Below are 16,939 nucleotides of genomic sequence, written 5' to 3' on the forward strand. Positions count from 1 at the left end.
AGAGAGAGAGAGAGAGAGAGAGAGAGAGAGAGAGAGAGAGAGAGAGAGAGAGAATCTGAATCTGCTATGGACCAAAAAAGCTTCTCTACTTTCCCAAAATGAACTGCAAAACACTCAGATCTCCAAGTAAACAGCTGGCAGCTTTGTACTTCCCTCCCCAGGATGACAGCAGATTCTGTGGGACATTACATGTGAGACCCTGGGGACTAAAGATGAGCTCATTCAAAGAGCTGGAACCACCAAACGGACTCTCTGGGTTCTCTCACTATCTGTTCTTTCTTCATGGACACACGCCTCTAAAGACATGTGACTATGAGAATACACAATTATTTGATAGTTTTCACTATGTGCATATATGTGTCTGATGTTACCTTAGGAATTCTTCTTATAAAGTTATACAAGTATTTCTTATATTTCTCGCTGAACAGAAAAACTCAGCCTCACAGGGATATTAAACAAAATGAGAAACGCCAGAGCAGGAACTGCTGTGGGAATTTAGGATTATCTAGACCACCGTGGTCTAGCCTGGCTTGTTCAGTGGTCATCTTGCAAAGAAAAAAAGTGTTACCAAACACGATATTTCTGTACCCCCTCTCTTACCTCTACCCCTGTGCCCAACCCATTTCCACCCCCACCTCACTTCTATTCCTATCCCCACCTCAATACTGTCTGTCTGTCTGTCTGTCTGTCTCTCTCCAAACCCCAACTAGCCAATGGTTTCAGACACAATACCTTATCTCCTTATCGTTTTGGTAGGAAATACTTGTCTAGAATGAAATTTCCAAGTCAGGAGTCGTGTCAAGTTCCTAAGAAGTGAAACAAACAAACAGGTGTGAGGTAAAAATGTAAAATTTTAAACAATTGGGGGAAAACCAATCCGTCAGAGACGGTTAAAACACCCATTGTTTTGGGCCATCGTTTTGAACAATTATAATAAACACTGACAAATTGCATTTAATGTTAAAATGCATCCAAGCGGAATATAGAAACTGGAATCTTTCATGGTGGGTGGACAGAGCATGCCACAAAGGCCAACTCATCGGCTGCCAGTGCTTCAGCTGTTCTACATCGCCACCTAGTGGCGTAGACTGTTGAGGATTTTTTAATTTTAATTTTAATTTTTAATTATACTTTTTACTTACTCACTTTACATTCAGCTCACTGTTCCCGGTCACCTCCTCCCCTCCACAATCCTTCCTCCATCCCCTTTCCTCTCTTTCTCTGAGCGGGTGGGGTTCCTCTGAGTATTCCCCCCCCCTCCCCCCAGTTCAAGCCTCTTTGAGGCTAGGCGCTTCCTCTCCCACTGAGGCCAGACAAGGAATTTGACAATCCACCATGGCCATTGATTGGAAACACTGCACCGGTCTCCGCTATTGCTGACCTCAACTCAGATTCTTTTCTCTCTTTGATTTTGTTTCATTGTTTCTCATCTTACCTTTTTAACAAATTCAAAAACATTCATATGCTTTCTCTAATATCAAACATCTCCCTTTACTTCACCTATCACGGTCAAAAAGACCCCCAGACGTCTTATTGCTCTTCCTTCTTTTACTGTGGATAGGATGAGTTCCTGCCACATGCACCCACATTCCCCTCTCCCTCTTCCTCTATTTCACGTCAGGGGAAGTGCTGTGATCTGAATGGTCACTCTAAAACTTCACACTGAGTTTTAATCGCCTTTATTAGAGTATAAGAACACTGCACTCCTACGTGGACTAAGGTCATTTCCACGATTTGGCTAGTTACAGGAACTGGGCCTCTCTTGTTCTTTGTATAGCACGGTGGGAAGGCGCAGCATGTGAAACTCACACTGAATGCTCATATCACACTCTTGGACGCCCACTTTTCTAGGACCATTAGCCAAACCCGTATGCTTTATAATGTACTCAGTCTCAGGTGTTCTGTTATAAACCACAGTAAATGGAAGTACAACCGCAAACGGGTTCCAAGGGTCTGGCTGCTATGGTAACAAATGCCTCAAGTGTGCCAAGTGACTTTTGGAACAGGGACGAGGCAGGAAAAGCAGGCTTTTGTCGCTGCCCGCCCTACCCAACACCAGCATTCACAGCATGATGGCAACACAACATTTCTGACTCTGGCAGTGTGTTCCTCTTTAATTTGACTTAAGATACGGCACTGGGATGGACGTGGGTGTGCGTTTTCTTCCAAGATTATTTTACCTAAGATTCTGTGTTATAAACCAGTCTACCATATTCAAAGTGTGATTACCGAACCTAAATCACCGTTATTATTTGCCGTTCAGCAATCTCAAATTTAAACTCAACGGAAATGACATTCCCTGAGCAGGATGAGAGATAAGAGATGAGCAAGACCGGACTTCCTCCTTCCTAGAAGCTGCGGGGCTTCTCTGGGGCACAGGGGCGGAGCCAAAAGTCCTCTCCTTGGCGTTGAGCTGCAGGATTGCATCCTGTGGGATTTATGGAAAAAGAAAATTACAATCAACCAAGCCTTGGTGACTTTCCATCTTCAGAAACCTTGGAAGGGTATATATAGCTCATGGCTTCCAGCAAGCCTGTGACGGTTCATGCTAAAACACTATTTTTTATTAGATATTTTCTTCATTTACATTTCAAATGCTATCCCCAAAGTCCCCTATACACCCCCTCCCCCGCTGCTCTCCTACCCACGCACTCCTACTTCTTGGCCCTGGTGTTTCCCTGTATGGGGCATATAAAGTTTGCAAGACCAAGGGGCCTCTCTTCCCAATGATGGCCAACTAGGTCATCTTCTGCTACCTATGCAGCTAGATTATATTTTGTCTGGATGTGTAAAAACAAGGAGCTCTCGGTGAGTGGAGTTTGTTCTGTTTCTATAAAAATATTTCATTTTTAATTTCTGTTATTTTATGCATGTGATTTGTCTTTTACTAATCACTCATCTTTTTTTCTCCTTCTTATTGGTTAGATTAAAATATTTCTTTCTTATGGACACACACGGATATCAGATTCAATTGTTCTGTTCTAGCACAAGTATTTCCTCAGACTTCTTACTCAACCTTTATTTTTGATTTTCCTGTATAGAAAGTTTACCTTTTATATGGTTTAGAAGATGTGGCCTGCATGAGTTTTCCCAATGTTAGTTCACAGCCAGCTATTTACAAAGAGCTTACTTTTGTGTGTTTGTCTCAATTTTTGTAATATGTGTCTTTAATCTACTTCTAATTTATTAATATGTTGATAAATAAAGATCCAATTAAAGTTATTTTTAATTTTAACACAACCCATCCAGTTATTCTTTTAGCATTACAAAAGTATGTATTTAGGACTCTCTGTACACATACTAAGATTTGTTCCCTGGGTTATTTTCCGTTACTTATTTATCTGCCCACTGTTGTCCGGGAGTAATTATTGCATATCTACTATCTTTCGAACTGTCTGCTAAGCACTATGAAGTAAAATGATCAGCAGACAAAACACAGTATTTGCGACTTGCAGCCTAGCAGACAGGGCTTGGCTTCATCAGCAATGAAGTAGAACAGGTGCAACATGTGTGACCGGGACATGAAAAGAACCTTGAGGCACACGCTCTCCCTTTGAGTGAGGCGGCGCAGGAGGGAGGTTTGTAAGAAAACAGTCAAAACAGAGAAAGAAGAAAAGCTGGGCAGGGGAGACAGCTCAGTGGTTAGGGTACTCGCTACATAAGAGTGAGGACTGAAAGTCAGACCCCAAACCCAGAGCTCAGAGATGTGGCTATTCCTGCAAGCCTGCTTTTCTGGGGGAGTCTCTGTCCCGCTGTCTGAGGCTGGAACTACAAGCTGATCGCCGTGGTTGCCTGCTCACGTCCTCATCTGGCGTTTAAACGGGTTCTGCACTGGCTTCCCTCAAAGCTGCGGGTGTATACGTGAAACAAACCCTTTCCTCCCCAAGCTGCTTTTGGTCACGTTGTACCACAGCAACTGAAATTCTAACTAAGACAGAAATTGGTGCTGGAGAGGGGAGTGTTGTTATGACAGACCTGACCTTGTGCTTCGGGGAGGGGAGGGCAGCGGTGACATCCTGGAACCTTTGAGTTGGAAGAGCCCGAGGGAATCACAGGCCAATGGGAAAAGGTTGTCAGGCTTTATGGGCAGTATTCCTCAATGGATGGATTGTGCAGAAGTCTGGGAGTCTGAGGAAGGGGTGTGCCATGGAGCAACTCCTACTCATTTGCCTCAGCCAATAGGAGGGAGGGGGCACGGAATATGGGGATGCCCATAGGACTTTGAAGAGTGACTGAGCTGATGTAACAAGGAAACTAAATCAAAGATTAAACATCAGAGAAGCCTCTTATGTGAAATCTGGCCTGTCTGACTGGTGGGCAATCTGCTTCACGAGGTCATATACCGAACCAGGCTCGTTTCATTGTTCTAGAATCCCCTTTCTTCGTGATCAAGTTCAGGTTTGGGCACACATTCATGTTCCAGATCACAGTGGGGCACAAGGAAATAAGTTCAGACAAGTCACTCTCTTCAAGAAGAGGCAGAAAAAATACACACACTTCCACCCACACGTTGGTGGGAACGCAGCACGTTACCACACCTCTGCTGACAGGTCTAAGCATCCCTCCATACCAGTTCCATCTTGGGCTGCTGTTCCTGGTGCTGCCCACTGCCCACTTCAGTCTGTGGGAACTTTCCTTGGTCCATCCTTTGAGTGGTTTTGAAGGCAGAGGATAATGGAAACTCAGGAGGTAAAAAAAAAAAAAAAATCAATGGAAGTTGAAAATGTCTGACAAAGTCTTAATGAACTACAAGAAGGAGTTAACAATGTACTTGTGAGACCAGGTTTTCATAGCATGAACTGATGTCAGAAGCTCTGGGAGAGGGTATGTATGTATGTATGTATGTATGTATGTATGTATCTCAATGAAAGTAAAAATAATAATGATGAAAATAAAAGCAGTAGCCTAGAACATATATTGAGAACCATGTTTTATGCCACTCATCAGTAAGCAACATTTTTTACAAGATTTTATGTGTGTGTGTGTGTGTGTGTGTGTGTGTGTGTGTGTGTGCGTGTGTGCTCTATCTGCATGTATACCTACGTGCCAGAAGAGGGCATCAGATCCCACTATTGATGGTTGTGAGCCACCACATGGTTGCTGGGAATTGAACTCAGGACTTCTGGAATGCTCTTAACCTGAACCATTTCTTCAACCCCCAGTCAGCATCATTTAGAGCTGTCTCCTAAATTGAGGAATAATGAACCTAGGGCTTGTGAGAGCAAAACAAGTGATCTGTGCTCAAGCAGCAGAAAAGTTGTCCTTGACCTGGAGAATCCCTGCTGTAATCTCTGTGGCACACAGTGTGCCATCTGATGAAGAGGAAGAATATGGCCAAACTAGACATAACTTATGCTCAGGACTTAAAAGAGTTCAACTGCCAGGAGAGAGGCTCTCTGAGCAGTTGGTAGCACTCAGAGATGGTGGTGGAAGTGGTGGTGAGGTCTCAGTAACTGGGCTGAAGTTATATGGAATAATCTAGTCACTGTCTTAAGACATACAATGAAATACCATAGACTTGGTGGCTCACAAATGACAGAAGTCTATTCTTCACAGCCTTGGAGGCTGTCAAGTCTAAGACCAAGTTTCTTGGAGATTCGGTGTCTGGGGATGGTCCAGGTCAGCCATCTTTTTACTGAAACTTCACAAGGAGAAGGGGAATGAGGTTTCTCTTTGGACTCTCTCTTTTTTTTCCTGTGGACACTAGTGCTGTTCCAGGTCTTTGCTCCCATAACTTAATCATATCCTAAGAGTGATTAAGTTTAGACAAGTGACTTTGCAAGGGACATGAACATTTACTTGTTATCACTCACATTTATTACAGTTGGTATTATCTGTTGGCTGCCCGGCACACAAGTGGGTATGAAGCTGTATCCTTTTTTCATGCCTGCTGTGGTAGTATTAGACAGGCCCACAAATATTCTGACAATCTTTCCTTTGATCTGCGGAGCTTAATTATCTCCAAATCAATTATCTTTTAAATGTGGATGGTAATATTGGTGACTCATTTCTAAATAATCAAATAAGACAGAGTTCTGGGGTTTGATTCCCAACTTTAGGATATGAAGACATTGTGGTGGGGTTTGATCTGTTTCTATGGATCCAAATGCTAAATTCTGCATCCCAAGATCTAGTTGCCCCAAGATGAGCAGATTCTCACATACACCAGCCTTTGTTGTGTTAACCTTACAGTCCAGTTATTCCTGATTGGTTAATAAAGTTGCTGACAGCCTGTAGCTGGGCTGGAGAGATGCAGGCAGGCTTTGGTTCCCAGGCTTGTGATCACTGGTAGGGACAACCAGGAGAGAGCAAGGAAAGAAGGAGGAGGAGGAGGAGGAGGAGGAGGAGGAAAGAAGTCATGGGGTAATTTGGGCCATGAGCATGTGGCTGTGAGGCCTGACCTGATGAAGCAGGAGCAACATCAATGAATATGGCAAGTAATATATTGGGGCTCAAGGCATGAAAGCAGAGAAAATACCTTAGAGGGTTGATACCTGCCTAGCTCCAGTGCACTGAAGCTTATTATAATTCTAAAGGTCTCTGCACCTTTTATTTGGGTAGTAGCTGGTTAAAAAGTAACTGCTACCATATTAATTTTTCCAGTATTAGTTATTAAACCCGGAATATTTAAATCACTCCATTGTGGTTTCCTCTTTCTGCTTCCGTTAAGTCACTTACTGTGGGGGGAAAACCAGCCTCGGTGACTCTTAATAGCACTACTGAGAAAGTCATGTGGCACAGAACTGAATCCTCTGTCACAAGCCGAGCGGGAAAGGAACTGAAGACCTCTGCCAATGGCACGTGAGCAGAGTTGACTGCTTAGAGGCGGGTCCTCTAGCCTGTCAGTCCTTAATGAGGCCATCTCTAGCTGATATCTTTATCAAAACCTCAAGAGGGATCCTGAAACTAGCCGTGCTAGTTCCAAATTACAAACCCACAGACAGCCATGAACAATAACGCTGGTTGTTTTCATCCAGTAAGTTTTAGGATAATTTGTGAATGAAGAAGAGATAACCAATGTGTCTAGACTCAGGAGTCATAAAACATCATTTGCTGTATTCTATTTAAGAGAGTTTTTAGAGCCAGCCAGTCTCAAGAGGAGAAGATACTGATGTAAATATATACTGATGTAAAAACGGGAGAAAAAAATTGGAGTCATGGCTTAAACTGTCCTAAAATGGGCAAGTTGGTGTATCCCTATTATAGTATTGGAAGATAGTCAGAAAATATGAAAATAAGCAAGCCCTTTGTAATGTATGTAGTGGCTATAGTAAAACAACCATCTATACTATTTTCTGTGAAACTTCTATTATTCTATTGGACCATGGAGTCAATGAGAGCAGGATTTTCATATCTGTTTTGTGTTTATCCACTCTTCCCAAGAGACTTGTATAGTATATAAGGAATATGATATGCTCACAAAATATCTTATGAACAAATACATATGACTGGTCAGGACACAGGGAACATGTATCTATCTGCTCCTATAAGTTTTCTTTTTTCTTTTTGTTTGGTTTTTCAAGACAAGGTTTCTCTGTGTAGCCCTGGCTGTCCTGGAACTCACTCTGTAGATCAGGTTGGCCTCAAACTCAGAAATCTGCCTGCCTCTGCCTCCTAAGTGCTGGGATTAAAGGTGTGCGACACCACTGCTCAGCTCCTATGAGTTTTCTGCTTTGCTTTGTTATCTACACACCAGCCTTCTGAACGATGCATGAAAATGTACTATCCAAACTTTGCATTTGTATAGGGTTGTCTGCTATTTACTGCATTGTGACCCTTAACTGCTGAGCCATCTCTCCAGCTTCTAGTTATTTGTTTTATTTATGTGTATGGGTGTTTTGCCTGCATGTATGTCTGCTAACTACATGTGTGCAGTACCCAAGAAGGCTTGAAGAGGGCATCAGAGCTGGAATCACAGCTGGTTGGGAGCTGCCATGTTGAATTGAACCCAGGTCCTCTGGAAGAGCAGTCATCACTCTTACCTGATGAGCCTTGTCATCCTTTTAAGATTGCTCAAGTTTGTTTTCTGTTGCTGTGGCAAACTTTGTGACCCAAAGCAACTTAGTGAGGAAAGGGATTTATCTCATTTTACAGTTTGAGTCCATTGCCAAAGAAAGCCAAGACCAGGAATTCAAGGCAGGAGCTTAAAGCAGAAACCGCAGAGGAAGGCTTCTTGCTTCCTCATTGGGCTGCTCGACTCCCTTTCTTACACAGCCCAGGTGTGCCTGCTCAGGAATAGTACTGTCCACACGGCACCAGCCCACATTAATTAACAATCAAGAAAATGTCCCGAGAGACATGCCCACGGACCAGTGGGATGGAGCTACTTTCTCAATTGAACCCCTGCATCCAGTGGTGTCGGGTTGACAGTGGAATCTACCCATCCATCACATGTACAGGGTCTCCTAAAGACTACAATATGAAGCGATTTTTTTTTTTTTAAGAAGGATTGCATGAGTGAAGATCTTAAATTTTAATAGTGATTTGGTCATTTTTCTATGCATTACAAAGCACAGAAAGTGTGCTAAAGGGGAAGAGTGGGTCAAACAGTTGACCAGGCAGCAGATAGAGCAATTGTTGCAGAAACCGATGAGTGGGGTTGAGTAAATATCACTGGGTTGAACTTTTACAGTAAGAGATGTAATCTTTATGGGTGATTTGCTTTTATTTGTTTGACAGAAAGTGAACATTCAGCTTAGAGATACTAAAAGGGTTATAGTATGTTTTCCTTTGCTTAAGAATTCTGTTTTTCGGTTGTTCATAAACACGCATACCTGACAGATGTATAGTATATCAACTACCAATGCATGATATCTTTGTGTCACCCTCTGACCAACTTTGAAGACTTCAAGTTTCTCTAACAACAACAGAGGGATGCTTTGCTGCAGTGGGAAGACCAGAATTGTGGTTTATTTGGTATTTCATGAAATTTGCTCCTTGTTATATCTTAGGTTATCATTGATCCTCTTAATAGCCATTTGGCATCCACTGTCTATATCTAACCTAGTATTCTCTCAGTTACTAGGTATGGTGGTTTGAATATGCTTGGCCTACAGGAAGTGGCACTATTAGGAGGTGTGGCCTTGGTGAAGGAAGTGTGTCACTGTGTAGGCAGGCTTTGCGGTGTCTTAGTGCTGAAGCTCCACATAGCATGGAAGAGACTCCCCTCCTGTCTACCTGTAGAGTTCCTTCCTCCTGCCTCTGGATCAGGACGTAGAGCTCTCAGCTCCTCTAGCACCAGGTCTGCCTGCCTGCTGCCATGCTTCCCACCACGATGATAATGGACTGAACCTCTAAAAATTAGATGTTTGCCTTTATAAGAGTTGCTTGGTTCATGGTGTCTCTTCACAGCAGTAAAACCCTAAGACGCCAGGTTAAAACTTTGAAATGTTCTTACCTGACCTCCAGCTTTTCACCATTTGTTCTGTGGATACCAAAGTGCATGTAACTAGTTCCACGTTGAAAACAAAACGTGTTCCTGGGGCCAACCTGTTCTTGGTCATGATCACTCACCATGTGCAGTGGTTTGAATAAGCATGCACCCCCCCCCCATAGACTCATGTGTTTGAATGCTTGGCCATAGGGAGTGGCACTATTAGAAGTGTGGCCTTGTAGGAGTAGATGTGGAGGAAGTGTGCCACTGTGGGAGCAGGCTTTGAAGTCTCTTAGATATTTAGACTATGCCCAGTGTAGCACACAGTCTCTTTCTGTTGAATTTGGATCAAGATGTAGAACTCTCAGCCCCCTTTCCAGCACCATGTCTGCCTGCAGTCTGATTCCCACCATGATGATAATGAACTGAACCTCTGAACCTGTAAGCCAGTCCCAATTAAATGTCTTTTATCATTACATGTCTTGCCTTGGTCATGGTCTTTTCACAGTAACACAATCCAAACTAAGACACTGTAAATGTGCACTAAGTTATTTGTTCTTCGATTTGAGGAGAGAACATTGTTGTTTTGCAGTGCTGATTTTCCTCTAGGCCCTGTTTCTGGGAATAGATTCCTTCTCCACCTTTCCCTAATGGCCCTTGACTTTATTATTTCAACACCCCCCCCTTCATAATCTCTGCTCATTTTAAGCAGTATTTACTGCTCGTTTCTTGTTTGATAAATATGGGAACCCCAAGAGTCTTTGTATTTCAAATGTTCTTAGTCTATTTTAGTTCAAGTTCTAAGAACTTTTATTAATAAATTAAAGTCTTTCATAGGTTTTGGTTGTGGATTTGGAAATGCCCAGGGGTTTTTCAGTTCCATTGCATTCCATTTTGTGTGCCAAAAATCACACTCATACTTCTTACGAGCTTTGTTTCTCTCTCCTAGACATAATTACTGCCAATCCGGGCATGCTTCCACTGTGGAAACACGCCTTTAAGCTTCTTAGGAGCCTTTTCATCTAGCAGGGTAAGACCTTAGGTGGGCAAGGCAGAAAATATACTTGATGACCTTTGGAGTTCTGTATTAAGGCTTAGCCCTTATATGGAGCCTGGAGCCTCTCAAAAAGCTGATTTCTGTTGTACTAGCCTGCTCATTTGCCCTGGTTATAGAAAGACAATCTTATTCTGAAGCTCTGGCAGGAGAGACATATTATTATTATTATTATTATTATTATTATTATTATTATTACATGGTCTCTTTACATATCCGTGGTTATTCTCAAACTCACTATGTAGATCAGGCTGGCCTTGAACTCATAGAGATCCACTTACCTCTGCCTCCCAAATGCTGGGATTAAAGGCATGAACCGCCATGTCCTACAAGAGGAGATATCCTAAAGAGAGACACTTGTGCCCCTCCCTTTGACTATTCAACTATCACCATTTGAAATTTTTAATTTCCAGAGCTAGTATGTTTAATAGACAAGCATGAAGCCCTGGGTTCCACTGCCAGCATCACATAAAACCAAATGTGCTGATTCCCTCAAGGAGCAGGAGAACCAGAAGCCCAAGGTCATCCTCAGCTACACATTGAGTTCCAGATAAGATTAGTAGTAGGAGACAAGTAGACTTAAGTTTTTCAAAACCTACTTAAATAAGTGTACTTAAATGCTTTAACCTCCCTTCTATCCCACCACCCACCAGAGGTAGTGAAAAGGAAAGGTTAATATGGCAAAGGAGGATGGGGACCCATTTAGAAATAGTTCTTCGAGGTGAATCCAACCTACATTGTCAGGATATCAGCAGTTCAGTTCACACGAATCAGCAGCGGAAGTCCAATGGCAGTTCGATCCAGAAGAAACCTTGAGGCTTTGCCTATCTGCTTGAGTCCACAGGAGCGGCAAGAAGCTACTGGAACACCACCAGAAGTTCTTTGGTACATTTCTCTCTATAAAGTCACAGCAAATGTTGATCAGTGAAGAAGGCAAGGTAAACCAATACCTAACAAAGACCAGCAAAAAATGGCAAGGCAAACCAAGACCACACAGGGTAGTCCACGGTCTGTTGGGTTATATTTATACCCTTCTCAAACATCACATGTCCTCTCCAACATCAAATCTAGCAAAACACCGCATGCCTGTTTTTTTCCAGGCAGCTTCCTGAAAAAATACCACACGGCTGTTCTCAGCAAAACATCCTCCTATGTGTCTGCTTCAGCAAAAACCATTCTCTCATAAGACAGTTTCCACGAAAACATCACATGACACAACTGAGTGTCCAAAGCACCAGAAATTTCCACTTCAAGACCATATCTGGAAAACAAAAGACAATAAAAAGAGCCTTTCTCTTTTATTTTTCAGAGGGGACCAAGGTCATTTTCTTCCCAGTTCTAGTGTTCATCTCATGGTTTTCTATAGATTGTAAGATGGCTATAGGCACAGTGTGTGTGTGTGTGTGTGTGTGTGTGTGTGTGTGTGTATGTTATCTCTTTCTCATGGCCATTTGGTGAATGTGTCTGCATAGGTGGATAGCTTTTCTCTATACTGTGATTCAGTAATCCAGACTCCTATCCATTCACAAAAGAAAATGCAAAGCAACCGTGGCACGGAGAACTGAAACAAGAACCCATTTCCTCTCTGGCTGAGAAGCAGGACAAAGATTGATATCATTCAAATTTATGGGAGCAGAGATTCAGACATCTGGGGGTGAGGAGCAATACTTCCTCTGACCCCTGGGCATGGAGGCTGAGTGCTGGCCAGTGGCTGATGGGGTCATTCAGCAGACAGAATAAAGATACTCTTCAAGTTAGAATACTACATTTAGCAGCAGCCGCAAACTGGATTCAGGTGCTTATGCTGAAACCAGTTGTTGTCTGTTAAGGTGAGGTAGGAAGGCTGAAGTGAGGGTGGCAAGAGTTAGAGTCCCACAGGGAAGGCACAAGAGCCAAGGGGAAGGACCAAGTCTCTTCTCTCCCAGAAACCCCATTTTCCAGTAGTGTAGAGGCTAAGAAAGAACCTGTTGGTGACGTAGACATTACTAGTATTACACAGCAGAGAATGGCTTCCTGGATTAGAATATGTGAAATAGCTCAATAACTTGAGCTGGGGGGTTGTCTTAGAGTTTCTACTGTTGCAATGAAACACCATAGCCAAAAAGCAAAATGTGGAGGAAAGGGTTTATTCAGCTTCCCCTTCCACATTGCAGGTCATCACTGAGGGAAAGTCAGGACAGGAACTCCAACAGAGCAGGATCCTGGAAGCAGGAGCTGGTGCAGAGGACATGGAGGAGCGATTGCTTCATGTGGCTTGCTCAGCCTGCTTTCTTACTGAACCCAGACCTCTGACCCAGGGATGCACTCCCCACCCTTTTGATCACTAATTAAGAAAATGCTATACAGCTGTATCTTATGGAGGCATTTTTTTTTTTTTTAAATTGAGGTGCCTTCCTCTTTGATGACTCTAGCCTATGTCTAGTTGACATAAAACCAACCAGTACAGGGGCGGTCACTGGGCAGCCATCACAGTCCTTGGCAGCTTTCTTTCCTTTTTGACCCTTGGATGTATTCTCCACCTTTTTTTCTGTCTACACAGTGGTCAAGCTGCTTCCAGTGTAAAGTATAGCTAGCTGTCTGGCTTCATTGTTTCTGAGTGTGAGCCTCACTAAGAGATAGGAAGAATGGAGGAGGGTTGTTGTTTTTTAAAACAAAAATCTCAGTAGTTTGATTTTTGCCAAGTGTGGTGGTTTGAACATGCATGGGCCAGGCAATGGTACTATTAGGAGGTGTGGCCTTGTTGGAGGAATTGTATCACTGTGGGGGTGGGCTTGGAGACCCTCATCCTAACTGCCTGGAAGAGAGTCTTTTGTCTTTGGATCAAGATGTAGAACTCTCAGCTCCTTCTCCACACTATGTCTGCCTGCATGCTGCCATGCTTCCTGCTATGATGATGATGGACTAAACTTCTAAAACTGTAAGCCAGTCCCAGTTAAATGTAGTCCTTTCTAAGAGTTGCCTTGGTCATGGTGTCTCTTTATAGCAATGGAAATCCTAACTAAGACACCAATGTAGACTTGGGAGCCAGGTGCTGGGGTGGATGTGTGCATTGAGTGCAGGTGCCCATGGAGTTCAGAATAGGGTTCTAGATTCCCTGGAGCTGGACTTTCAGGCAGTTGTAAGTTGTCTGATGTGGATATTAGGAGCTGAGCACATCCCTGAGCCATCTCTCCAGCCCCAAGTCAGGCGTAAAAACCACATCCAAGTTACCCTGTGGGGACCTGCATCAGGCAACAGGCTGTTCTGTGAGATTTTGTCCAGCACTGTGTCTCAGAGGACTCGTTAAGAGCCTAGTAAAGCAGGCTTTAGTCATCCTGGCTGGCTTCCAGAGCCTGCCATTCACGGCCTGTCGAGGTCATGCAGAGCTCTGAACCATTTCCTGTGGCCTCTGGGACTCCGGTCAACAGACTGAAGTCCAAAGTCTTGGCTTCTGGGCATCACTTGTTTTTCTCTTTCTGCTTGGCGAAACGGCCTCTGCATTTGCCCTTTCCTGCTGCAGCCCGGCTGGAAGTCACTTTATTAACAGTTCCTTTGTAAGTTCACGGTGGTCTATGAACGAGTCTGAAACTTCTTGGAAAAGAAACAACTGTTGCTTCCAGAACCAACTCCCAGAGGGACACATCCTGTCAATCTCTCCAGGCACATCCCCCTGTGGGTTCCAGCTCTACTGCCCCATCTAGTACCATTGAAAACACCTCCACACTCCCTGTAAAACTTTGCTGACAAGGGACCAGGGCCATTTTCCTTCCGAAAGCATGGAACTTGGTGCAGAGTATTGCATGAAGGAACAGTTTCCTAGGAGGCTCTTCCAGGATAGTTAGGAGAATCCTACACTGGCATCTTCAAAGCTATTTGCTATTAGCTTACTCATGAATGAGAATTCCTGACTCACTGAGGTTGGATTGTGAGAAATAAGCCATTAGCTGGAGAGAGGAGGTGGGGAGCAGCAGTTAGAAAGGTTTGCTGTGACACGGATGCCACCAGTGTGGCTCTTCACTGTCCAAAAGGGTTCGTGGTCACTCCGAATGCACTCCTGAGAGCACCCAGAGCCAAACAGCCTGCTCTGGGGACTGGCTCTCCATTTGTTTTCTCTGGTTATCCCAGCTCTCATCAGCAAGATCCTTTTCTCTGGGGGGAGGCCCTGCCCTAGGAGAGGAGCTGGCCTGGCTTGCTGCCTCCGGGACCAGACTTGGCTAAAAGCAATGATGCCAGTCAAATACCTATCTGCTCTCAGCACGCCCTTTCCACTGCCATGAGGAAAATGAACTGGAACAAACTTTACAAATAGATTTTTCTTGGTGTTCTTCAGCCTCAGCAACTCCTCTTCCAGAGAAGCCATGAAGTAAAGAAAGGTCCTTACCCTACTTATTCATCTTATCCTCTCTGTAGTTTGCAAAGCTTTTGTAAAAAGGTTGAATGTCTAGGAGTCATTGCCACGGTAGTCAGGGAAGACCAGAGACTTAGCAAGCTCACCCAAACCCCTTTCTACCTGGAGCTCTAGGTGCAGCTGGGGCTCTTGAGACCACTTGGTTCACTTAGAATGTAGGAGATAGCTCAGACAAGAAAATGCTTGTGATTTAAACCGGAGGATCTGAGTTCCGATGTCCAGCGTCCACTCTAAAAAAAAATAAAGCTGGACACGCATGTCTGTAATCTCAGTGCTGGGAAAGCAGGGACAGGAGGCTTCCTGGAGCTCACTGGCTAGTCAGTTTAGCTAAATTGCTAGGTTCCAGGTTCACAGAGAAACTCCATCTCAAAAATTACAGCAGAGAGCAGTAGATGCCGGATTGTCAACTATGCTGGTGGCTGCTTTCTGCTGTGGTGGGAAAGCTGACACAAGTTTAAACGAGAAGGACTCTTGTGCCTCATGGCCTCAGAGTCTTCAGTCCGTGGTTAGCAGTCCACTGTTTCTGGGCCAGTGGTAAGGCAGAATGCCATACTGGAAGACAACGGGAGAGCTAAGCGTCTCACCTCCTGGCTTCCATGGGACAGAGAGAGACAAAGAAGGGTGGATAACAAGGCACAAGGATATTCTCAAGCCGGCTGTCATCAGTTATCAGTTATGAGATCATCAATGGACTAGACTGTTTATAAAGTCAGTGTCAAAATTCACTTATCTTTCAATAGCTCGTCAGCTGAGGGCTAAATCTTCAATGAATAATCCTTTTAGGGGACATTTCATTTTCAAACTTGGTCATCTTTTAACTTTCTCATATATGGGCATTAAAAAGAGAGTTTTTAAAAGCTACTCCTGTTTTAATTGCCAATATCCATTCGATAAAGTTGTAAAGTCTAAATAATTGCAAATACACAAACTGAGCAACAGATAATCCTTCTACAGTAGGAACTTTTTAGAACATATAGTTATATGAGAGAAATTTAAATGGATTCACCATGCAATAGAGGAGAGAATGTTCCAACTAGACATTTGCTAGCAGGTAAAACCTCCAGTGCCAGGAATAGGCTATATCTCACTGAGTTCTTGGTCAGATATCATAGACTATTGCAAAAGCTATTAGTTTATCTCTATAACCTGATACTAAGGCCCTATCCTGGATGACACAGATTATTTATGTCATTGATAATGGAGAAATAAAACTGGTGTACAATTAGGAAATTCATTTCTACTGACTAGTTTTCATGATGCTGGAATGTACTTTGCACAGTACTGAGTGAACTAGACAATTATCAATTTCACTCAGCTACAAGTCCTGCAACCCATAACAGAGATTTGCCTTTGAAATATATGGGTGCAATAGTGACTCATGTTACAGGAGTAATCAACCACTTTTTGCTTGAATATAAGGCCCACTCCATGAGATGGAACCTGTGCCCTACACTGTTGAAGTAGCCAAGAACCTGAGATTACATAGGTCATGGGCCCTAGAAGGAAAGCTACTACTTTGTTCTCCTAGAGGAACATTGCAATGAAGTGACTCCTAGTGACATATTGTTATACACATAGATCGGTATAACAACACTCAACCTTCATCAGAGATGATGCTTGTTGCATTAGATGGTAATAACACTGAGAACCACAATTAGACAATGTATAGAGAACGAGAGACATTGGAACTCACAGCACTAGATGGGAAATCTTTATCAAACACCTTTCAAGGCTCAGGGATCTAAAAGACAAGGAACCAGACAGATTGTGAGAGCCAGAAGTGGTAGATGGCTCCAAGGAAACACAGCAGGAGTGATACACAGATGAACTTAGAGAGGCTGTGACAGCAAGCAGGAGACCTGTACAGGTTCAAACCACACAAAAGCCCTGCACAGAGTAGGGGGGAATGACCACAAGGTTCCACCACCAACCAAGCTGTTTTCCACTGATGGCTGCTGGGAAAGGTTTTATCTCTTCTCCTCTCTTCTCCTCTCTTCTCCTCTCTTCTCCTCTCTTCTCCTCTCTTCTCCTCTCTTCTCTTCTCTTCTCTTCTCTTCTCTTCTCTTCTCTTCTCTTCTCTTCTCTTCTCCTTCCTTCCTTCCTTTCCTTCCTTCCTTTCCTTCCT

General features: G+C 43.5%; 1 long non-coding RNA gene across 6 annotated transcripts in view; it reads right to left on the reverse strand.

The window, feature by feature from the left end:
• The window catches only part of LOC115065007, a 57,715-nt gene that overhangs the window by 4,484 nt on the left and 36,292 nt on the right, over positions 1-16,939 (reverse strand). For 2 of the 6 annotated variants that reach the window (XR_003844817.1, XR_003844816.1), the window contains exons 2-3: positions 11,164-11,324; positions 733-2,428 (exon numbers count right to left, since the gene is read on the reverse strand). This is a non-coding gene — a long non-coding RNA (uncharacterized LOC115065007). Of the gene's footprint in view, positions 1-732; positions 2,429-4,570; positions 4,682-11,163; positions 11,440-16,939 lie in introns of those variants that run through there. The other 4 variants (XR_003844814.1, XR_003844813.1, XR_003844818.1 and 1 more) reach the window with 3 other exon arrangements.

The sequence above is a fragment of the Mus pahari genome, chromosome 11, assembly GCF_900095145.1.
Source record: "Mus pahari chromosome 11, PAHARI_EIJ_v1.1, whole genome shotgun sequence".
NCBI lineage: Eukaryota > Metazoa > Chordata > Mammalia > Rodentia > Muridae > Mus > Mus pahari.